This window comes from Macaca fascicularis, chromosome 16, assembly GCF_037993035.2.
Source record: "Macaca fascicularis isolate 582-1 chromosome 16, T2T-MFA8v1.1".
NCBI lineage: Eukaryota > Metazoa > Chordata > Mammalia > Primates > Cercopithecidae > Macaca > Macaca fascicularis.
Window position 1 is genome coordinate 79,677 of NC_088390.1, and position 24,957 is coordinate 104,633.

Here is a 24,957-nt window from a genome sequence, read left to right on the forward strand (position 1 = left end):
TCTTCCTATCTTCTCTCACCTTTCTCCCCCCACCTTCTCTCCTGGACAAGGGGCAGAAGAGAGGAGATCTCCGGAATCTTCTGCTTCATCCAAGCAGCTTGGGGGCAGCATCAACAGCTGCAATTTGGCTGCCCCAGCAGGTGCCTCAGGGCAGCCTTTCTAATGGGAATCCTGGAATCATGTCTTTCCTTAATGTGTCCTAAAGGCTGGAGGACATGAAGTGAAACAATGCTCCATGCTCAGTCCTGTGATTTTGTGTAATTATTGGACTTACTTTGAAATTAAACTAAATGATACCCAAGGTAGAGCATGAAAAAAAAGAAAAAACAGGCTATGGTGTTTGAAAAACAAACAAAACCATTTGGTTTGTTGGTTTGTTCTTAGACCTTCACAGGCTCCTAGGTCACACGTTTCAGTTTCTTAGCAAGTGGCATTCTCTGCAGAAGCTGTGTCAGTCTCTGTTTGATGATGTCAGCCACAGCAGAAAGAAGCACTCCGTAGGCCCCGTGCTCAGCACCTTGGCGTGAGCTCCTGCCATCTTCTGTTCATGCTCATCACAGCTCTGTGCAGTGGGCATCCTCCTGATCCCTGTGGGAGGATGGAGGATGGAGGCGGAAGGGTGAGTGATGGCAGGATCACATGAGGGGTCTCTCCCGAGGTAGGGAGGGGAACTGGCCCAGGACCTTAGTGCCCATCGCATCCTTCTTCCTCCTCCTCTGCCTCTCTGTGACTGTTTGACTCAGGCTGCAGGGACAGACATGAGTATGTGCAGAGCCTGTGTGCACCCCTGGGAATGTGTGCTCATATTGGCAGGGAGGGATGTGAGTGTGTACAGAGCGTGTGTGCACACCTTGATGTGAGCGCGTATGGAATGTGTGTGCACACCTTGGGGATGTGTGCTGGCATTGGCAGGGACAGATGTGTACAGAGCGTGTGTGCACACCTCGGGGTGTATGTTGTCGTTGGCATGGACAGACGTGAGCGTGTACAGAGCGTGTGTGCACACCTGGGGGTGTGTGCTGGTGTTGATAGGGACAGATGTGTACAGAGCGTGTGTGCACACCTGGGGGTGTGTGCTTATGATGTTTTGTAACCGGCAAATACGTGGCCTGTTGCATCGGGCGGCCCTGCGCCCATGCTGAGCCCGTCAGTGGCCCTCGGGTTGGGGTCTCCATCTGCCCAGACAGCACTCGAGTGGCTTGAGGTTTCAGATTCTTCCTCTACGGATACTTGGGCTTCCTCAGGACCAAACATCAGAACCAGCCAACTGCAAACTACAAGAACGTTCAAATGCATCTTCAGTAGGAAAAACAAAAGCAATTGGAAAAATTTTCCAACGTGACCCCGTGGTTAAGCCGTTAGATACTCCAGCCAACAGATTGAGTCACTTTAAAATTCACACCAATTAAAATGGTTGTGAGAGTTGCAGAGCTTTACCGCTAAACCTTGAAATAATTGAAGCATTCTGCTCCACTTGCTTACAAACTAGAGTTGGGGATACCTTTCAGTCCAAAGTAGCAACCTTCTAAATCCAGTTTAGATGCGAGGCTCCCACTGACACAGGAAGAGACAGTGGCCCTTGATTATTCTCCTGTGTTCAGATACTGTGTCATTTCTTTTTTTTTTTTTTTTTTTTTTTTTTGTATCCTGATCATCACTTCTGCTTTTCCAATTCAAACTAAAGGAAGGGAGTTTAGTTCTGTTTTGGAGAAGCTGTGGTTAGTAGTTTCTTTTCATGGTTTGCTTAATCTCTTAAGTCTGGTGCTTACATTACCCAAACAGACTTTTCTTTAGTACGACAGTGCCATAACCCAGGGCTTCTCCCTCCATATCTGCTCCCCAGGGGGCTCCCTAGGAATGGGCGCTGGAGATCCAGCCCCCCTCCATGTGCCATTTTCTTTGAGTCCAAGGTAGCTTTGGCTCAGAGAAGAAAAGAGGCCTCCGGGTTAGGTGCCTCTGACTGCTTGCTTGTGAAATGTTTAATGATAAGGCGACTTCCAAACTAATTTACACATTGATAGTTGTAGCTTGAAGTATCACCGCAGTCATAAGAACAAGAAACACTCCCATAAAGTAGATAAGCAGAAAAAAGCCATAGAAGTTTAATAAAGCGCAAATAAAATGGTGTTGTAAGAATGTCCAGTGGGAAATGCTCTCAGTCCAGCCAGATCCAGCTGTGGCGTCAGTCCAGCTGTGGTGTCCTCCTGTAAAAACATTCAGCCACATGTGGCCCTGATCGCAATCACTACTCTGAATTGTGATCCAGAATGTTCTTGGGGGCCGATGCTGGGACTGTTCCAGCAGTTCAATCTGATTGGGCGTCACGGTGGTGATGTGCTTAGCGCGGCCAGCTGGGCTGAGTGGTGGCCACCCGTGCACTCGCCACGTGCAGCCGTTATTCTGGTGATGGGGTTGCATGCGCCCCGGCTTGTCCACCTGGGCTATTAAAGTACTGGGAACCCAACCGCGGGCGGTGCCTCCCGATATGGGAGCTGTCTTTTTTATCCAGGGCCCTGTGGCGCTGCAGAACCCTGCTGCCAGTCTGAGCTCACAAGGAGGTACCGGAGGGCTCTGCTGGGGCATGGAGGTCCCTGAGCAGGTGGTCACTTATTGCTTGTGGAGTGGTCCATGGCCTGTGAGTTTATTCTCGGGGTTTGTGTGGGCGAGGTTAACCAGTTCACAGCTGGGCACTGACCCCTTACACAGGTGACACTAGTTAAAGTGGAATCTATATTAGCTCACACGGGAGTGTGTGAGGAGCTGGGAGGGTGGGGAGGCTTGGCCTTAGCACTAGATTCCCGGGCTCCTGACATTTCTGCGTCTTCCAGTTGAGGGGCCGTCAGAGCCACTGTGGGTCCTGAAGACAGTGGGTGCCATATGGACCAGGGGATGCAGAAGCCTCTAGAGGCTGCGGGAGGCAAGGAGACGGTGGCTTCCCCAGAGCCAGCCCTGCCGCCACTTCGACGTTAGATGGTGGGACCTGTTTTGGACTCCAGCTTCCAGAAATGTGAGAAAATAAGTCAGAGTTTAGGGCGCTAAATTTGGGGTGATTTAGTGGAGAAATAGAAAACTAGCCCACAAATGTGCACGCATTGAAATGTGCTCTGTCCAGGTGTTCACAGTGGTGTGAGGGAGATGGCATCAGGGTTCTGGGAACTGTGCAGTTTTACTGAAGGAAGGGGGCTCGCCACGCCTTTCCTCATATAACTGAAGGTATGTATGCCTGCCACACTGCCCAGGAGACAGGGACTAGAATTCTGACTTTATTTCTTATGGGAACCAAGCCACAGTCAGAACACGGTGAGGGCCGAGACGAGCTTCCTACAGCCTGAACTGGGAAGAGGAATCGCAAGTAGTTTGTGTTTTTCTACACAGACCTGTCCTTTTCAAGTTTTGTTAAGTTTTGGAAAAAGGGAGAAGCCAGGCACACCTCGGCGAGGGACAGTGTTTCTGGAGGTGGTGCGGCTTCAGCCTGAACGTGGCCGTGTGGTTGGGAGGCTCAGAAACTGCCCTCCAAGGGCACTCATCTATTCCTTATTGCAGTAATACCTCGTTTACAGAAATCCACAGAAATTACAGTGCGGGAGGCTTCTGGTCTGGATGGGTTTGTGTGGACCGAGGTCACGGGGTGTTTTCCCAAGTGCTAATCCTGATCTGGCAGAGGCTCTGTTCCCAAATAATTATTCCACAGTTTCAGAGCCGATATCTGAGTGATAGTCTTTTAACTTTGTTGCATAAAAGGAAACAAAGTATGTCTCGAGGGTCTAAAAATCCATGTGGTAATCATGGCTGTAAACTCATACCTGGGGCTTTGGGATGGAGTGAAAACCACCGTCACCTGGCGTGGACGCTGCGTGGTATTTTTAGCATGGTGGCCTGCTCGTGCCTTGAACTCTATCTGCAGTGTGAGCAACAGCTGTGCATTTGAGAAATGTGGACAGGTCAGCTTGCTCCTCCAGGGGCCTGCAGGCATCCGGGTGAGGGGCCTGGGATGAGGCCACATCAGTGGGAAGGAGCTTGGTTGTGTCAGCAGATATGTCTGTCTCTACAGGCCCGCAAGCCAGCCAGAACCCAGTTTTCCTTAGGTCATCTAATGCCAGAAAAAACCTGTTTCTTAGAGATTCTCATAATTTATATTAATGAACCATTTGACCGTACATAAAATGTTATAAATGCATGAGGCTTTACAACTTGGCAGATGTGTAACTCACATGTCGTTGTACCAAACTGTTGAAGATATTTGTTTCACTTGAAGGTTGTTAGCATTTTATGTGCAAAGCAAATGCCAGTAGCATTTTGAAGGAGTATTTTGGAATTTTAAACACAGTGGGATAGTGCTGGGTCTCTGGGATACTGGTGAGGTGGACGTGACCTCAAGCTCTTGTAGCTTGCAAGCAGGATTGCTAAATTGTCACAACTGCAGTGCTGGAAAGTCAAAGTGGATTTCTGTAAATGAGGTATTAGTGCAATAAGGAACAGGTGAGTGCCCGTGGAGGGCAGTTTCTGAGCCTCCCAGACACCCCAGGAGGAAGCGGGGGACGGGGGCAGTTACCCACCAGAACCTGGACGGTGAAGCTGGGTTTGCTGGTGGCCCTGCTTGGCAGGTCATTACATGCAATAAGAAACAGGTGAGTGCCCTTGAGAGCGGTTTCTCGGCCCCCTTCAGAACCGCAAGTGGAAGACGCTCCAAGGTGGGGGGTGGGGGTTCGGTTAATCCACAGGGGCCTGGATGGTGGAGCTGGGTTTGCTGGTGGTCCTGCGTGGCAGGTCATTACATGCACTAAGGAACAGGTGACTGCCCTTGAGGGCGGTTTCTCGGCCTGCTTCGGAACTGCAAGTGGAAGACGCCCCAAAGTGAGGGGGGGCTGGTGGTCGGTTATCCAGTGGGGCCGGATTTGCTGGTGGCCGCTGCGTGGCAGGTCACGGCGTGGAGCGATGGGAGGGGAGTGGAGTGGGAATAGAGGATGCACCCTCCACAGCTACTGCTGGGAGTTGGCTCTGGTAGCAGAAGGGGCATAGATAGAGGGATTCCCATCAGGGGCAACACGACTGGGGTCCCACGTGTGGTGGATGCCGAGGTGTGGCTATATGTAATCTCAGTCTGCACAGCCGTCCTGGTGAGTGGGTTCAGTTAGCTTCCCATCTCACATTTGAGAAATCTCGGGGGCTCACATCACAGCTAGGTGGGTTGGAACTAATGTCTCAGGCAGGACGTTGGCCCCAGAGCCCAGATCTTACCCGCCCCCTCTCTTTTCAGTCCACCAAGCTTGTAGAGAGGGTTGTGTGGTGGTGGGTGGCGGCTGAGAAACCAACACAGTAGAAGGCGGGGAGGAACTAAACCAGGCAGGAGACACAGGCAGTGCTTGGGAGGTCTGCACGGGGTGTGGGTGTGGGAGACACCTCTGGGCCAGTGAACCCCGTTCTGTGCTCCTGGCTTGCCCAACCTTGGCCCTCAGCCACATGCTGCGTGCTTTAGGTGAAATCTCAGTCGCTCGTGTGGTGCGGGCATCTTTTCTCCCTGGCTTTGCCTCTCTTTAAATCACGGAGTCTCAGTGGGGATGGCGGGGCGGATGGTGGTCCATGGAATTTGCCCTCCACCTCCCCATCCTTGTCCTGTCCTGTCTGGCCTGTTACCTGAATCTGTGTCTCTTCAGAGCCTGCAAATGAGTGGAGGCCACGACAGCCTCTCGCTGACCGACCTCTCAAACTTTTATTCATCAGAATAGTGTTAAATGCCGATTCCTAGGCACCCCCATCGGACTCTACGCCTGCCTAGCATGGGTACTTTGGGGGAAGGTACAGAGGATTGCTGGGCTGTTCCAGGGGGGAATTTGCATTGTTGAATGTCTATTGTGTTCCTTCCAGCACTCTACTTTCCACGCACACGTGGCATTAAACCTGGAAGACCTCTGGGTGCTGTGCTGGTGAGGAAGCCCCGGCTGGACGAGGGGCTGCTGGGGCTCGGACTTGATTCCTGGGCTGGGGGCTGCGGGCTTATTCTCTTCAGTGGGTCTGCTGATGGGATGCCCTGAGAAGTCCTGCTGTGCACTCAGGGGAAGGTGCAGAGACAGGCTCAGAAAAGACAGACCATGGATTTAAAAATTCCTACTGGAAAATCTTTTATGAGCAAAGTAATTTGCATCTAACTGAAGACAATCATTGCTTGAATAATTGGTTTGTTTACAAAGTTGGTCCTATGAACAGATTAAAGTTTTCCTTCATGCCTTATCTACAATGTGAATAGGAGCTATTACCGCAACTTAAATTAGCTTTAAATTTCGTATCAGATTGCAGTCCAGATTACAAACGGCTGCTTGATAATCTAATTGATAAAACGGAGGAATTTAGTGCTTGGAACTCGGAGTGAAGGGAACAGAATTGCTTTGGTTTCTCAAAAGGGTGTTGACTGAGTGGTGACCTGGGGTGAAGAGAAGTGGCTAGAGTCATTACACTCGAGGAGATGATCTGCCCCCGCCTTTCTCAGCTGTCTTCTGGACAAAACAAAGGGTGATAAATGGAAAAAATTCAGCACTGAGTTCGTCTATGCCCTGAGCTTCTCATACAGTCATTAATGGGCTGTATCTGTGAAGCCTCCATACAGGCACAAAGGAATTAGGCTAGAGTAAGGCGGCCGGCGACCTCTGGCGTCTGGACCGCGTGTCACTTCCTAAAGCCCTTTTGGGTGAAATGACAGTGGCAATGTCGTTGTTCGGAGGAGTGTAATCTCACGTATGAGATGCAGATTTTAAATGATGCAGATTTTAAACACCAAAGTCAGGAAGCTTGGTGGGAGTGGCTGTCTTCCAAGTGGTTTTCTGTGCTGCCATGGATGAGGCGTGGATGTGTCATCTGTTGGTGAGATCCACTGGTGAAGGGGCTAAGGAAACCATGGAGGTCAGGGGTGTGAAGCTGCATCTCTTCTGGCATCCCAAGGAAATACATCTTGTAAAACGTGTGAATTTGACCCTGACCCTAACCCCAACCCTGAGTGTTGAAGTCTGGTGCAGTGTCTTGAGCCCTCTTCTGCATTGAGGGTGAGTGACTGTAAATGACCGATTCCTCAGTGGTGAAAGTTCAAATGTAGCTTCCCTGAGGAAGCCAGACCTCGGTCACCCGTATCTCCATTGTAAACACTGCGGCCCCTACGCGGGTGGCTGCAAGTTTCCAGGCCTTCCTTGGAGAAGCAGCCGTGAGGTGCTTGATGATTTGATAACATCAGCCACCTTCTGTCTTCTGTCTAATCACGGTACAAATGATTCTCCTACAAGGAAATGGATCTGGTTTCTTCCTGATCGTTGGAAGAAGCAGCCTGCCTAGGGACTCCACCGTCCTCTGCACTTTCACAGCGAAGCCTGTGTCTGTCTCCAAGGAGTGTCACGTGTGTCGTGGGAATCGCTTCCTTAATTCTTCCTGCTTTTGAGGGCTCCGGTAGCTCTGCCTGTTTCACCCGGGATGAGCAGCAGGTGGTCTCTGGCTACTGTGGGACTAGGGCTTGGGGGTGCATCATCACATCCGGTGGCCTGTCCAGGTGGGCATCATTGTCTTTTGCCTGTTGCCTGAGGCAGCTGTGATGCCATGGGGGTCATGCTTGTCAGGGCCAACCCAGTTCTTCCCGTGTACACCTCTCCTGCTGGAGTGCCTTTCCTTATGATGACTTGTTGAATTAACGTGGAGAATGCAGAGAGGCTCTGGGCCTCTCTCTCTCCCATTCTTACTCCCTGGAGCTGTGAAGCCCGACAAGGGAGCCCATAGCCAGAGGCTCCTTTAAATTGAATTAGAATAAAGATTTGATTACATAGCTAAACACATTTGAAAAGAACTTCACAGATTAAATTCCAGATTCAACCCTTCAGGCCCAGTGGCCACGTTTTGGGGCTCAGCAGCTGTAGGTGGCTGTTGTCTTTCTGTGTTGGCTGAGCAGATTGGGGCGTTTCCAGTTCAGCAGGCAACTCTCTTGCATGGCTCTGCCTGTGGTGAGGGCACCTAGGCTGGAGAGCCTCGTGGGGATCCCTTAGGCCTCCGGCTGCAGCCAGGCTGCACGGTTCCTGTGCCCCGGGTCCTCTGCAGGCCCACATGGATCCCACCACAGAGCCAGCACTGCTAGACTTGGGTACTGTGTGCAGACAGCAGAGGGTCACGTCCGGGCCTTGCAGGGGCTGGGGTGACTGGCCTCCTTGGCCAGGCTTCTGTTTCCGAGTCTTCAGGGGAAATGCATCCACCATCCACCATCCACACCGTGCACCAGAGGAAAACTGCAGGCTTCTCTGTGGATGGTGAATTGAGATCATGCAGAGTGACTAGGTTTGGGCTCCTGAGCAGCGTGGAACCTGATACCTTTAGGTGGAACCTGACATGCCTCCATGTGTACATGGCAAAGAGAATGCAGCATTGTCAGCTTGAATCCAGATGTGCTCCCGTTTTGAGGTGGAAGGTTCTGGGAGTATTGGCCATTGGTGATTGTGCTGCCGTGGAGGACTTTGAATGCAGGCACTGGTTTGGGATAACCCTGGTTTCCTGGTCCTGTATGTGGGCATCCCTGAATATCCCGGACTGGAGGAAGGCAGGGCAGATGGGAGGGTGACAAGAGGTGTCAGGTGTTTCCAGCTTTGGGGACTGATGCCATCAGATGGCCGAGATCAGGATGGTGGTGGCCAGGGACCAAAGCAGGGGTGCGTGGAAATGCCATGTTCCTCGGAGCATGGGGAGGACCTCTTGAACTCTATTCCTGGGCAACAGTTCTTCCATTCTCAGGAATCTGTGCCATTGTAATTGAGTAGCAAATTCTGTAATTACTCTAATTACTTACTGTTAAGTCCCCATGCCAATTACCATAAATTAGCAACAGTGATAACAGTTTGCCTGGTCAAACCTTACCAAGAAAAACCAGTGGACCTAGTTTTAGTTGCCTCCAGTTCCCTCCAAATCAGATTCCTTAGCGGCTTGTGTCCCCACACTTGCTGCAGTTCCTCCTGGGCCTGGCAGGCACATTCCAGACATTCACATCTCAGCTCAGATGCAGGCGTGCACATTATTTATAGAAAATCGCACTGCGCTGTGATCGGCTTGAGCTGACGTTCTCTAGGTGGGAGGTGGAGGTTCAAAAGTTCTAATGGGATGAAATTAGAAATATGAATTTTAAAAATTCACGTGTTATGAACTCTGTTCAGTGATTTTCTCTGAAATGAGAGACTATTTGCAGATGAGGCAGTCAGCCTGCAGCTCTCCTTAAATCTGTCCTAGACCTCGATGCCGTCCTTCGGCCTCTTCCTGGGTGTGGGGTGCTCTGCTTGAAGCAAAACCAAAGGAAAGAACGTGGTCTGCATCACTACTGCAGCCAGCTCAACGCGCACACCCACTAGGAGGGGCGTTTGCTCACTTAACATTTTAAATGCATTTAACATTCAACCAGCAAGTCAGCCAGTGCTTTCTGTAAGCAAGCTGCCTGGCTCATGGGAACCTGACACTTGACTTTTTGGAAGAGAGTACTTGCTTCTGTGGAGTCTCAATATTTGTCTCATTTCTTGAGACTCTGCTCAAAGTGATGAACGTGAGTAAATTAGGACTTTTTTTTTTTTTTTTTTTGTAAATTGGGCCACAGAGCTCTCTAGGCAGAGTCAGGGGAGTAAACGGCTGTGAAAGATGCCGCCTGATGTGAGCCACGGCCAGGCACTTTGGAACCTGGGATCCCATCTCCAGCCTTTCAAAGGACACAGACGAATATAAAATGCAGATGGGAGAGTTCATAATTTGGGCATCTCTGTTCTTTTGAAATCAAAGTGCAAAGAAAAAGTTTTGCCTTGAGGTCTTAACCCATATTTGTTTTTCTCCTGAGGTTTTAAGATTTTCTTAACTGCTTTTCTCTCCCCCAATCCTTGAGGAAGTTCTATCTTCATATCTTCTTAAAAGATATGGTTAAATTCAACACTGAAATATGAAAACATGCTTTCATATTTTTCTTTAAACTGAGGTATCTGACATTGGTGAAGAACTAACTGGGAGTATTGGTTTATTTTTATTTTTTTGAGACAGTCTTGCTGTGTTGCCCAGGCTGGAATGCAGTGGCACGATCTTGGCTCACTGCAGCCTCACCTCTTGGTTCACGCCATTCTCCTGCCTCAGCCTCCTGAGTAGCTGGGATTATAAGTGCCTGCCACCATGGCTGGTTCATTTTTGTATTAGTAGAGACGGGGTTTCAACATGTTGGCCAGGCTGGTCTTGAACTCCTGACCTCAGGTGATTCGCTCACCTTGGCCTCCCAAAGTGCTGGGATTACAGGCACGAGCCACCACACTCGGCCTGGGATATTCTTGATTATAATTGTAACATATCCCTTTAATAAAAACAAAACAGAACAACAACAACAAAACAGCTGTCTGAAAAGTCTCGAAATTAAAGAGCTCACTTGGACAGGGATTTGGACACCAGTTGAATGGCCCAGCACACCATAGTTACATGGGCCACTCGGCCTGTTAGGTCCTTAGGGTATTTGAAGTCATATGGATATTTGCATTTCTGCCTCTGGATATCGTGTTAGTATTCGGCTAGTGTTTGAGGGCCAGGCTCAGATCCGGGAAAACAAGAGCTCCTGCCCTCACGGCACTTCTCTTCCATGTGTGTGTGTGTCAGGAAAATAGAAAGCATAAGATATTTTTTTCAATGAGCTGGGAAGATGGAAAAACAAGCTTAAGATGTTGACTTGTTCAGAATAAGGGAAGTGCAAGGAACACTCAGCTTTGTTGCTGCTGAAGGAGGCCCCTGGTGGAGGCTGTTTCAGAGGTGGGGTTTCTCTGAGAAAGGTGGTAAGAGGCAAATAGGATGCCCCATCTGGTTTGCCAGAGATGGGGAAAGTTAGTATCCCCAAAACAGCTTCAGCATTCTGGCAAAGCTTTGGAAAACCAGCTACGGTGTAGGACCTTGTTGGCCGCTGGGTAGAAGGAAAACATTGCTGGTCCTGAGGACTGTACTGTTGTTCCACTGCTATAAAGAACTATCTGAGGCTGGGTAATAAGGAAAAAAAATGTTTAATCGGCATACAGTTCTGTGGGTTGTACAGGCTTCTACATCTGGGGAAACTGACAATCAGAGTGGAAGGTGAAGGGGAGGCCGGCATGTCTTCACATGGCTGGAAGGGGAGAGAGAGTGAAGGGGAAGGTGCCATGCACTTCCAAACAACCAGATCTCAGGAGAACGATCATGAGGACAGCACTTGGGGGATTGTGCTAAACCATTAGAAACCACCCCCATGAGTCAATCACCTCCCACCAGGGCTCACCTCCAACATAGGGTTAGAGTTCAGCATGAGATTTGGGTGGGGACACACAGCCACACCATGTCAGGCTTCCCATTCTTCTCCTGCACGTGCTTCGCAAATGGTTCTGTCATTGGTTTTTGTTTCTGTTGATACATAATATACGTACATATTTTCAGAGTGCATGTGATACCTTGATTCACCCCTATATTGATGAAATCTGTGTACTTGGGATGTCTTTCACTTTAAATAGTTTCTTTTCCTTGTGCTGGTTATGTTAAGTTATTCTCTCCTAGCTGTTTTGAAATACACAGTAGATGACCCACTGCCATCCCCCTGCTGATTTATCAATAGTAGGTCTCGTGTTCCCATTAGGCTGTGTGTTTGTGCACATTACCAGCCTCTGCCCATCCTGCTTATGAGTGGGCTCTGCTGGGCCCTGTTGACCACCTACTTTTGGCCTCCATGAGATCTGCTCTCAGCTCCTGCTTATGAGTGAGAACATGAGCCGTTTCCTTGCTTGACTCGTTTGCTTAACGTAATGTCCTCCAACTCCATCCATGCTGCCGCGGATGACAGGGCTCTCCGCTGTGTGGTGGAGTATTGCTCCTGTGTGTGTTCGGGCCACGTTCCCTTCATCCCCTGTTGACGGGCACTCAGGTGATTCCAGACCTTGGCTACTGTGGATGGAAGCTGAGAGCAGTCACTGGCTTTATACTCGGGGGACGTGAGCCACTTTGATGTTCTCAAGCAGCCTATCCCCAAAGCCCTCCGTAGAATGCCGCATTCGTTTGTACTCATGGCTTCTTCCACTAGGATGAACAGCTGGGAAGGGGCTTTGAGTGAATGCTTGGGTTTCTGTCTTTAATTGGTACCCAGCTACACTGGCCAAGTAGGGGTCCCAGTGGCCCTGGACACTACCTCACATAAGGTCCAAAGATGCAGTTAGGTTCTTTTTTTAACTTAAAAAAAAAAATGCTTTTGACCTGGGTAAGCTATGGCATTATCAGTTAGAGTTTTTCATATTGGAAAGGTGTATATTTTATTTTCTAAGAAGGAAAGAAATCCTGTTAAATACTCTAACCACAGATTAAATCATGTCAAGGAAAGAGGTACTATTTTGGGGGAAAATTACCCCTTCATGTCAAAGATCAAGGAGATGACTTACATTGTTTAATTGAGTTAATTATGAAATCTTAAGTGGTTTTAAGAAGATGAGCTGTGGATCCTACAAGACATGAGACTGATACTGATTTAATGTTAGTCAGCCCTGACAGAATGTGGCTAATATTTAAAGCTTGCTCCAGTATTGCTTGATAGATTGTAAGTTAATGTAAAGATCTGTTTGACGCTTTTATTTTACAAAATATTATTGAGAAAAAGTTTGACAGCCAAGGAACGGCCTTCAACCAATTTCTTCCTAATTTCTGTCACCAGAAAATTTTGTCCTGTTAATTCCAGAATTTACTTTTGGAAAGTTCCCGTAAGGAGAGCAGAGGTATTGGTGGTTGAATGGTGACTTGAATTTAGGTGAAGATCGTTAAATATTTCATAGTCATGTTTGTCTTGGTGGTTTTAGCAATTTTATATTAAACTTAGAACTGTGAGTCAAACCAAATGTGTTCTTTTGCTTTTGTGATACTCCTTTGTATGACTATACTGGTAAAGAATGATAAAATGTGTATTGGGTATTTTTTCTGTGTAGATATTAGGATTTTTAGGGGAACAAATTAATCATTCTTCTAATATACACTGTGTGTTGGGTCCTTTGTATATTAGTTGAATCACTCTAATGAGGACCACTTGAAAGTCTGTTTCTATAGCAGATCTTTTATATGTTGACTTGTGTTATGCAAAATCCTTCATCCTCTAAGAAGACTAAGCAATGGGTTGGAGGAAAGATTTAATCACCCATTAGGTCTATTCCGAATGCCCAGAATTGAATGCAAGTACTAATTATGTTTTTGAAGTGGTGTGTGTGTGTATGGGTGTGTGTAGTGGACTCCTTTTTAGGTCATGGGAGGGAGGTAAAGCGAAGATGAGATTTGCTGATGAACATTTGTGCACATGCTAGTGGAGAAGTCATATGACTTGACTGCACCTGCGTACTCTGATTTTGGTTTCGTTAGTGTCCGTAGCCACAAGCCTCAACTGCCTCTGGGACCCACCCTGAGGGGCTGTGGTGAGGGTTATTATAGAGTCGTGCGTCTTAGTGAAGGGCACAAACGGCCTTGTGGGCCTACTTTGGCTTTGTTTGAACGTCTAGATTGTTAAACTAAGTTTAACATTTTGAGGATTATAAATTGTGATTCTTGTCTAAGAAGAGGTTTCTGTTGTCTCTGAAGACAGGAGCCCCAATACAGAGGGTCCCTGGCTCCCAATTGTTACATATCTGATTTTTTTTTTCAACCTTGTGATGGTGTGAACTAGTCACACTCAGTGCATTGTTTGGCCCAAGATGGGCTGCCTCTGGATGAACCCGTTGTAAGTTGAAACTATGATGTCAAATGCACTTTCTATTTAGGATATTTTCAGCTTACGCTGGGTTTATTGGAACAGTTTCATCCCATGGTAAGTCAGGGAGCATATGTGCTCATAAAAGTGGAGACGATCTCATAGATACCGTGAGATATAATGTCTCTGATGTTATAGAGATACGATGAAAACAATCAAGTGGGACTTGGAAGCCTTGGAGGGACTCACATGGGCGGCTCCTGGAATGCAATCTTGAGCGCCACTGGCTTCTGGATGTGACATCTGTACCTTCTGCTTAGCCCAGTGTGTTATCGGCTGCTCTCGAGGGCAGAGAGGTCCAGCGTTCCTGTGTTTAGGTATTTGAGCTGCCTTAAGAGGCTAGGTCAATTCTCACTGGTGTCTTCAGGGCTTTAGGCCTTCTGAACAAGCAGGAGGAAGCACGACTTTGTAGAGCTTTGGAAATCTCAACGGACTTCAGGGCCATCCCCTTTGGCAGGAGAGAGCCCCCACTGGAGGCGAGCAGGGTGCCGTGCGGGCCTCTGCTGGGCCCAGGCATGTACGGACGTTGTGAGGGCCACAGGACACAGATCGGTCTTGGTTCACAACTGGCGTCGATGGCCACGCAGCATTTCTGCCAGGTACATGAGTGCGGGGACTTGGGTTTTGGGGTGTGCGTCCTGGTTGCCTAGTTGCTTGGAAGACCCCCATTCAGACCCCAGCCTGAGTCACCGTGACAGGCCTCCTGCTTCACACGCCACACGGAAGCCGTGGCGTCGGTCACTGACGTCCACCGGGTGTCAGATGTGCGTGTGTATCTTCCTTGGTCTCGGGATGTGTCTTGTTTTGAGGTTATAGTAAACGTTCTTTACAAGGGGTTTTGGATTTTTTATGTTGTTTGCAAGGAGGCAGCAGGGAGTGCTTGAGCAATGAGATCCCCTTTCCAACCAATACAATTTCAGATCCCAGCAGGTAATTAAGGCAGCGGAGCTGTGGGATCACCTTTGCAACCAATGAGAATTCAGATCCCAGGAGGTAATGACGGCAGCGGGGCGGGTGGCAGAACCCTGAACTGTGGCTGTTTCTGGTGTCTTGCCCCGCGGACAGAGCGTGCTGGGGCCTCCGTGGTCCTCTGTGGGGTGAGTGGAGCGCATGAGCTGGGTGCTGCTGGGCCCTGGCTGGCTCCCCAGCCCGGGGTTTATGCAGGACTCGTTAGACAACTTGGAACCCAGAAAGCAGCACGAGGAGAACGGGATTGTGCCTTTCTGGATCCTTGGTGCTTCCCAGTCTCAGACACTGAGTAGGCTCTGAGGGGTCTCTGCCGAGAAGACTTGCACAGTCGGCCCCCAGGATGGAGTGGGGCTGCAGCGGGTCTTGCAGGAGCTGGAAGTGGGGGTGAGTGTCTCGCAAGCGGGACCTTTCAAGTGGGCCCAGCAGGATGCATCTGTGGAAATGGTGCCACGTAACGCAGGGCTGCGGCCAGCAGGACCTGAAAGGCTACAGCGGGCTGTGTTTCTGCTCTCTCTCGAGTCTCTGCACGGTTTTCCTTGGTTTTTGTCTGTTTGGAGGACGCTTCCCCCTTTCTTGCGCTTACCTAGCCTTCTGAGCTTCTTTGTTGAGTATGACAAAGCCCTGAGAAGGCATTTTTATCGCATAATTGTGTTATCCTGGTGGCTGGATAAATGACCTGCAAATGTGGGTGACTCAGTAGCTCTGAGGGTGTTCAATATCCAAGACAGAGGTGGGAAGGAAATGTTCAGGCAGGCATCAGAGGATCTGTTCTCTGCTTTACACTGGGGCCCTGGTTTGCTGACAGTCTTCACACTCGATCCAAAATGGGGGATAATGAAGTCTCACGGATTCGGCTTCAGCTGAGAGCTGCCTCCAGCACAGTCTTGTGTGAGTAACAGTTTCTATGTTTGGTGCGAAGGGCGGGCGTCAGTCAGTTGATCTTATTTGTGGTGGTGCTTATGGTGGGTTTTCCGTAAGGAATGTAGACTTTATTAGCTTTGGCAAGGGAATCCTGAGTGATAAATTGGAAGAATGTCTCAGGAAATTCTGGAACCTGCAGTGAATCTGGAATCTGTATGAAATTGAGATTTGGATTCTCACGATTTCCTAATGCTACCCCGAAACCCAGTAGTTGAGACAGTCGTAGAGCTTCAGTTGTGCTGCCCCGGTTCCCCATTTTAAAAGGAACACGTTGCTTTCCTCTAGAATGTTCTGAGCTCTGAGTGCTGCCGGCAGAGTGACCAGCTCTCTGCATCAGAGGGGAAGCCAGGGCTGCGTTCACGGCGTCGCGGCAGCCGGGAGCTGACCCTGGACCTCAGGCACGTGTGATGCTGACCATTTTCTGTAAACTCCAAGGGTGTAGTGGTCTCCTTGGCCCTTTACAGTCTTCTGAAGCTTTTGATGTGTCTGCACTTTGTAGATTTTTCAGAAGTAGACAGCCTTTTCCCACACCCTTGGGCTGAGTTTCGTCAGAGGCTGGTGTGTGGGAAGCACCACACCCACATTCTGACAGGGAAGACTCTGGTGCCCAACTGAGGTCAGAGTGGAAATTTGTTCTTCCTTCCCTCCAGTCTGGTCCAGCTGCTCCCTGCTTGGCCAGAAGAAAATCATGCTTATTCAAGTCGTAGGCAAACCCCCAAAGTCAAACATTTGTCTTTTTTCTTTTTTTTTTTTGAGACGGAGTCTCGCTCTGTCACCCAGGCTGGAGTGCAGTGGCCGGATCTCAGCTCACTGCAAGCTCCGCCTCCCGGGTTTACGCCATTCTCCGGCCTCAGCCTCCCGAGTAGCTGGGACTACAGGCGCCCGCCACCTCGCCGGGCTAGTTTTTTGTATTTCTTAATACAGACGGGGTTTCACCGTGTTAGCCAGGATGGTCTCGATCTCCTGACCTCGTGATCCGCCCGTCTCGGCCTCCCAAAGTGCTGGGATTACAGGCTTGAGCCACCGCGCCCGGCCTTGTCTTTTTTCTTTAATATGCCCATTTAGTTTATATGGAATGATAGCTAGAGAAATGCCTTTTAGGGGAAAATTAATTTCCTTAATTACAGAGAACTTTTTGGATAAAAATCAGGAGGCTATTTTGTAATAAGATCTAGTTAAATACTACAGTGGAAAGCTCCTTATATTTGATCTTACACTTGGGCCCTGTGTGCGTGTCCGCATGCTCGTGCTCATGACGCCAGGCGCAGATGTGAACTACGGGCACAGTACATACTTTCTGGTTGCTTCTTTGAACGTCTTATTGCTTGACCTCTCCGACTCAAATGTTGAGTTATGTTGATTCTGTTCAGAATGTTTATCCCTCCGTCTAGGGTCCAGTCGTCTTTCAGGGAGGAACCGTCTTCCTCATCTCTGTCTCCTACAGTATTGTATATTTAATAGTCAAATATTTATAGGTTACATGGGTGACTGATCTGTTCATTAGGAGGAAAACAATGCCAATTTTCACATCATTAGAATGGACTTGTTAAATGATTGTTAGTCTAATGAAGTTTCCATGGCAAAAGAGGCTTTGCAGATGTGAGTGTAACGGACAGTGAGATGGGAGAGGACCCTGGGTTGTCCAGGTGGGTCCAGTGTCTTCACATGTGCCTTTTGAGAAGGCAGTACGAGGGTCTGCCTCAGAGGAGGAGACCTGAGGACGAGATAGAGGCCAGAGGGCTGTGGGGGTGAGGGCGAGTGTGGGGCAGGGGCAGGGTCCGGAGGGGTGCAGGGCTGAGGCCGGGGCAGTGGTAGGAGGGGTGTGGGGCTGTGAGTCAAGCTGCATGGTGGCTTCTATGAATTGGGAGACTCCAGGCAGGAATACAAGCTACTGACCCCTTGACTTCAGCCCTGGGACTCCTGACTTCCAGGGCTGAGAGGAGGTTTGCATTTGTGGTAATTTGTTGCAGCAGCAATAGGAAGCTAATGCATTGTATCTGTTCTTCACCTCCAAACCTTTGAAAAGTGACCCTGTTGTATCGGCCTTTTGTGTGCCCTAAATTCTAATGAGATGGTTTGTAGGAAATAATGGACACAAACGATGGCAGAACACAAAGTTGGACAGAAGCAGTGTCTTCTGTGGTTCTGTAGTTTGGGTCTGGGAAGTTAGATTTCGGTCAGAGTGTGTGGTCTTGTTCAGCGTATACCTGGAGTACTTGTTCAGAGCTCCTGGGGGAGTGGTCTTTAACACTGTTAGGATTAAAACTCCAAGCACATCAGGGCCAGAGTTCCTGAGTCAGTGTTAGGCGACCTTTGAATAAGAGTTGGCATGTAGAGTCTGCCCACTTTACTAGTATGAAGCAGCAAAATCTTTTTTTTTTTATTTTTTGAGATGGAGTCTCGTTCTGTCACCCAGACTGGAGTACAGTGGCGAGGCCTCGGCTCACTGCAACCTCCGCCGCCTGTGCTCAAGTGAGTCTCCTGCTTCAGACTCCAAATTGCATGATTTATTTTCCTGTTTTATATACTTAGTATGTGAAAACTCTGCAAACTTTATTAATACAAATGACATGCCAGAACTTAGGAGAATCTGGTATTTTCCCATGCAAATTAGTAGTGATGTGGAATTCCTGGGCTGATTTGGTTTTATAAGACATGGGGCAGATTCTTTGCCTTATTTCTGTGGAACTAACAATTGTTAATCACCCAGCACTCTTACCTCCCCCAACAGCTCAGGTGAGGGGGGTGTTACCCCCACTGTCGTGATGAGAGGCAGGAGACTGAGGCTTAGATGAGCAGGTGACACATTACTGTCCAGCCCCACCCACCCTGTAGTTTCCTGCCATGGCTCAGCTGTCTTCCTGCAAGAAAGGACAGACACCCTGGTGCTGGGTAGAATTCCTTGTGAACCCCTTTCCATCCTCCAGGGAGTTCTTGCTTTACGGTGGTGGCTCATGGGGAGTCCTCTGGCCCACTGAGAAAGTGACTCATGTTGTGACATTACTGTCTCTGTCCGGCTGCTGTCGATTGGGTGATTTGTAAAGAGACATTTATTGCTCACAGCTCTGGAAGCTGGAAAGTCCAAGGTCAAGGCAGTCCAAGGTCAAGGCACCTGCACATCTGGTGCCCCAGGGCCTGTGGCTCACAGACGGCAGCATCTCAACAGGTGTTGCGTGGCAGCGGTCGTCTCGTCAGAACTCACGTGGTGGAGGAGCAGGAGGGCTCCTCTAGGCCTCCCAACAAGGACACCAACCCCAGTCCTGAGAGCAGGACTTCCCAAAGGCCCCACCTCTTAATGTATCCCTTCGGAGATGGTTTCAGCATGAGGTTTTGGGGACATTCAGGCCAGAGCCATTGCTCTGCTGTGGTGTTAGGGCTGCATGGCATCATTACTGCAGCAGAGCCACAGCTTCTTATCTGCATTTGCTGCAGGAGGAAGACGCAGGTGCCTGTGCAAGTTGGGGTTCGGTGCAAGAAGTGGAGACTCTGGGAATCTTAGCAGGAGGAACTTAAGGGCTTTGAGAACTGACACTTTAGGACTGTAGTTTTCTTCAGACTGTAAAAACCTTGGTGTGTGACAATACTGAACATTGCCTGAGCCCTGTGATCCTGTAAAACAGTGATCCCCACAACTGCGCCCCCACTTTTACTGCAAGAAGCCCCTTCCCATGTGGCTTAGGCTGACTGGCGGATGACCGTTTACCGAGGACAAGACCAGATACAGGCCTTCAAACCCCCCTTCTCTGCCTTATAAGTGATTAGCTAAACTGCCTGTTCCCACTGATCAATCACTTCCCACCTTGAAATGGTTCTTCGTGGTGCAGTTGCGACTAGGGGGGTGGACTTGTCTTTGACTGTTGCCTTCCACAGAGGACAGTTAGGGTGGGCAGGAAAGAATTCTCTGCTACAGGTCTGCATTCCTGGCTGTTTCCAGAAGTGGGAATTCTGGTGCCGTGGAGTCTGCGAATGGATTTCTAGTGTCCCAGCTTCAGGTGGAGTTGAAATTGAGTGAGGCAACCCACCACACCCATCTGGAGCCAGGAACTAGAGCCATTTTTAAAGTGGCAGTTTCTCCATAAGATTACCCAAAAAATGCGCTCAGCACGTTTCTTTCTTTCTCATATGCATTTGGCCATCTAAAATGGGAATGGTGGTTTTTTGGAGCATGGATGTAGTTTTAAATTTTGAGTATTGTAAACCTTAATGTAGCTTCTTAAAATGTTTGCCTGATTATCTGGAGATTTACTAAACCTTTGGAGTGGTAATAATGAGTTGATCTATATGACTTTGCTTTCTATGATGCAATGAAAGTACTCTAATTAAAACCTCTGCAGTTGGGTCAGCAGGCGATTGGCCAAAACAAATTCTGCTTTTTGGGTTTCTTTAACCAAACAAGGGAGTAGAGTGTAGGCTGAAGTGGCAAATTCATTTCAGAGCACGCCAGAGCCCTCAATGATTCAGCAGCCTTCTCAGGTGAACGTGTAACGTGCCGTGAGTCTTGGCAAGCCTGGCTACTGAAGTGTGCACGTGACACCACAGAGCCACACCTAGGAAGATGTGGTTTCTGTAACAAGCTTTGGAAAACCAAAGTTCAACTAAATTATCCAACTTTGTTACAGAAAAAGCTTAGACCAGATGGCCAAAGACCTGATTGTTTCATGGTTGAGACATGGTTATAAAATCGCCCTTACTTGGTGCCAATCAGTGTTGGTCCACAGTGATACTCCTCCAACCTCACTGAATAGTTTGGAGACTGATATGAGACTGTGAAAATCTCCTTAAGGTGAAAAGGGCTCTGGGGCACCCGGGAATATCCGCACACTCGTGGCCATTCCCCTATAAGGTGGAGAGGACGGCTGGGTCACGCGGGAGCATCAGCACACCCGTGGCCATCCTCTTTAAGACGGAAAGGGCTGCTGGGGTGCCCCGCAATATCTGCACACCCGCGGCCATTGTGGCTGTCCCCCTTTCTGCTCAGTCACCTCTGTGTTCCCGCATTCAGGCTTTGGGACACTCATGAACAGCTCATCCCCTGGGCTGGTGAGGAAGGAGTGGGAGGTTGTTCTGAGGCTCTGTCACTGTCTGCCCTGTCATGAGCTGGGCAAGGCAGTGGCAGTGACCCTGGAGGAGTCTGGTCAGTGAGGGCTCCGGCAGGAAGTGCTGAGGCTTGAGGTGACTCTGCCAGTCGTAACCAAATGTCTTCCCTCTTATTTCCATGATTCCTTCTAGTTCTGCACCTTGCACTGCAGAGTCTCTGTGTATCTATAAATACACATGAGTTACGATACAGGTGTCTCTTTCCCCTCTGTCTGCGGCTGGGCCCAGGGAGTGAAGTGCAAGACCCCCTTACTGCTGGATGCCCACCAGCACGAGGCACTGCCTGCCCTGCTGACGAATGCCTACAGCGAGTCCTGGAAGCCGCCTCCTGAGCACCTGGCCTGTTGACGGTGTATACGGGAGACAACGGAGCTCCCCTTGCCCCACCCTGAGCAGAGACTGGGGAGGCGGCGGCAGCACTGCCCCCATGGTGCATCCTTGGTGCATGGAGGAAAGTCTGTTCATGCTTAAAACACAGCCCATCCTCTCAAAAGCAGGATGACAACCCCATTTACTTCTGGAATCTTAAAAAAGGGCCCGTCTCTTTGAGAGAAGAACATGGCATGTATGTGTGTACCTCCTTTGTTTTTTTTTTTTTTTGAGACAGTTTCCCTCTGTCACCCAGGCTGGAGTGCGGTGGTGAGATCTCAGCTCACTGCAAGCTCTGGCTCCCGGGTTCATGCAATTCTCCAGCCTCAGCCTCCCAAGTAGCTGGGACTACAGGCACCCGCCACCACGCCTGGCTAATTGTTTGTATTTTTAGTAGAGACGGGGTTTCACCGTGTTAGCCAGGATGGTCTCGGTTTCCTGACCTCGTGATCTGCCAACCTCGGCCTCCCAAAGTGCTGGGATTATAGGTGTGAGCCACCACGCCGGGCCGTATGTGTGTACCTCTTTACAAGTCTTGCCTGACCTTCGCATTTAAAAATTACTGGAAAACTTAAGGATGTAACTGACAAGAACTTTATAGGTTTCTCCAAGTAAAAATTTGGAAAAGTTAAGTGAACCCATAATGTGTTTTATTTCTATGAGTCCCACACTTGGATTTTTAAATGTGGGCAAAACATCTGTATGTTCTTCAGCCTGATTTCCGTGGAATCGTGAATGAAACGTGCTGAAGTTGCCGTGCGGATTTTGTTATGTGGCGGTGACAAGTGGGGCTGGTCATTAAACAACTGGAGGAACCCTGTCCTTTCTGTGCTCCTGTTGGACACTAGGCACGTGCTTGGGTGTTTTCTGTGTGTGTGGACAAGACGACGACAGAATTTCCAGATTCACACGGTGGTATCTTCTCCCTTTTCTGTTAAAACGTGTCTTCTGCTGCTTCTACATAGACCAAGTGTTTCTTTCTCTCGCCTGTCTACATAAACGCTGTTTAACAAAAACCGTATTGTAGACATGTGAAGCTGAATTCCACATGATCAAGCAGATAGAGATGACTGAGTACACTGTTTTGTGGAAGGAAGGTTTAAAATGATTTTTAGCTTTTTCCCTGAAATAGGGAATACTTTTAACTTTTTCCCTGAGATAGGGAATAATGAAATGGGAAAATAATTAAATTTTCCCATGTAATTGTTAGATTATATTTAATTATTAGATTATTCATGTATTGCAAGGGAAAAAGGAACTAGATCACCCCATGTACCCAAATGAAAATTTAAAGCGTATGGGCGAGTTCATTTGAACTCCTTTAATTTGTTTTTGTTTGTTTGTTTTTGACAGTCTCACTCTGTTTCTCAGGCTGGGTGCAGTAGTGCAATGACAGCTCACTGCAACCCCAACGTTCTAGGCTCAAGTGATTCTCCTGCGTCAGCCTCCCCAACTGCTGGGATTTACAGGCGTTAACCACCACACACAGCTTATCACCTCTTGGAGACTAGCTTTGAGTTTGGGCATTCACTGAACTATATTTTAGTTAATTCTCAAAGTTTGTCACTGTTTATCTTTAATTTGCTAAAAATCTACATGTATTGTAAAATGCGTTACATTTCCTTAGCATTCACGGATTCCCTGTTAGTGGGGCAGAGACACAGAAGGGCAGAAGGCGTTCGGACATCATCAGGGTTGCAGTTGAGTCCTTGCCCCGAACACACTGGAGCTCTGGGCTCTGTGGTCCCACGGGGGTCCTCTGTCCACTGAGGGGGACGGGTTACCTGGAAGGTCCCTCCAGCCTCTGCAATTTTGCCCTTTTCAGGTTAACATCTCATCATTGTCCTGGACAGCACTGCCTTTCGTTCACTGATCCACGAGTGAACAGCTGGTCAGTGGCCAGTGCTGCTTCCTTCAGCTGGGAGGTGGTGATGTGATAACACTTCCGTGGAATTTGGTTCTTGGTGTATTAAGGGTTCAGTTGTATGTTTATTTTTAATCTGCACCTCTGAATTGGTCTTTTGATTGCAAAGAGATTGCTTACTGGATTTGTTTCTGAATATTTGGTGGATAACAGGAGAACCTTGCTTATCTGTGTGTTCATTTAGTGTGTTTTTGCCAGGCATTTATATGGTTGTGTTAGCCCTCAGCCCACTTTCTGTGTGTGGTGGAGTCATTGAAATCATGTATGTGAAGTCTCTCCTCTTTTAAGGCCAGAGGACGTGGGGTGGTGTCTCCCTAAACTAGGGGGAAATGGCATTGTTCTGTCCTCCTCCCTGGGAATGCTGGTGTTTCCAGGTCTCTGAACTTGGCTCCCACACTGGGAGAGTAGCTGTGGCTTCTGGAGCCCGTTTTGTGCGGGACTGACTCCTTCACTTGCTTTATTCCCCACTGTCTTTGCTGCTTGATGACGCAGGGATGAGGGAGTTGGGCCCAGGGGCCTTGCCTGTGCCTGAAGGGCCCGATGCAGAAAACTCCTCATGGGAAGGCTGTTCCTTGAGGGCAGCTTTTGGAGTCTTTTCCTACTTTTAACTGAGAAGCAGCTATTCACATGGTTCTATTCTGCTGGTGTGTTTCAAAATAACTGGTGTAGAGTTGTGAAGATGTCCGAGACACCCATGATCCACTCCGGGCCAGTGCAGGACATTGAGCTCAGAATCCTTCAGACCATTCAGATGCCAAAGATTCTTGCTTGGTTATTCTCAAACTTATGAGAATCTAAAACGCGAGCCACGGTATGGATTTTCTCTTGAGCCCCCATGACTTTGCCTTGTATTTTGGGCATGAATGACTTCATCAAGGGGAAAGAATTTGAGGAAGGAGCCTCTGAGGCTAGGAGGGGGTGGGAAGGGGCGGGGGGAAGAGGAGGGAAAAGGAGCTATAGAGGGAGGAGCCAGGCTGGGGCTGGGGCGTCTCCCCATGATGCTCCCCCACCCCTGGCGCGAGGCCCCAGAGACTGACTGATTTTCCCACAGGAAATGTGTATGATTGCATGTCTGTTTTGTGTGCTGGCCATTTGGATTGAGGGAATGTCTGTGTTGTGATTCCTTATTGATTCGAAGGTTGGAAAGGTTTGTGCTCAATACAGGGGTCTCTTGGTGCGATGGGAAAATGTGATCGCAGCCGCCTTCGGGGTGGGGAGAGCCCTCGAGGCCCCCAGTGGTGGCCGGCGTCAGCCTTCGCTTCCCTGGGTGAGCTGCCCTCAGGGTGCGAAGGGAGGTCCTCGGTGGTGGCCGCTGTTGGCCTTCGCCTCCCTGGGTGAGGGCTGCTCCATCCCCGGCTCTCCGACTCCTTGCCTGGCACCTTCCTCGTTGGAGGCCGTGATCCATCAACTTTGTCCACGCGTGTCCTGCAGACTAATGCTGACTGGAGGTTCAGGAGTGGTCAGAAGAGGCCAGAGGAGGCCCTCGTGATGCGAAGCTAAACGTTTAATGATGGCGCTGTTGAGTGCATGAGCCGCGTCAGCCCAAGAGTCTGGGTAAGAGGGAACCCCGCGGGGTGGAGGGAAGACTGGACAGATGGGTGCTTTCCTCGGCCCCTGGGAGCACGGCCAGGTCCACGCTCAGACCTCCTGGTTTCTCCCATATTTCCATCAATAGCAAGGGAAGGACTCGGGGCAGAAGTAGTTCAAGGGCCTCTAAAGACTTATGTAATTGTTAATAGGCCTACTTTTATGCTTTCTTATGTATTAAGAGCAAATCATGATACAAACTCATTTCTGTTTGAAGAAATCTTTACTGCTCTCATTTTTGTGGCAAGCAACATTGATTCTTTGCTTAGTGAGCGTTAGTGCCCTCCTGCCCAGTGCTGCTGCCTGGCGTGTCCTCGCACACACCTCT

At 49.1% G+C, this 24,957-nt stretch overlaps 2 long non-coding RNA genes across 8 annotated transcripts in view; one reads left to right on the top strand and one right to left on the bottom strand.

The window, feature by feature from the left end:
* Positions 1–24,957, bottom strand: part of LOC135967907 (uncharacterized) — a 114,129-nt gene that overhangs the window by 7,112 nt on the left and 82,060 nt on the right. The window lies entirely within an intron of this gene.
* LOC135967909 (uncharacterized) overlaps positions 2,763–24,957 on the top strand; it is a 36,412-nt gene continuing 14,217 nt past the window's right edge. For 3 of the 7 annotated variants that reach the window (XR_012425069.1, XR_012425067.1, XR_012425068.1), the window contains exons 1-2: positions 2,763–3,213; positions 24,474–24,596. This is a non-coding gene — a long non-coding RNA (uncharacterized lncRNA). Of the gene's footprint in view, positions 24,597–24,957 lie in introns of all 7 variants that reach the window. The other 4 variants (XR_012425072.1, XR_012425070.1, XR_012425071.1 and 1 more) reach the window with 2 other exon arrangements.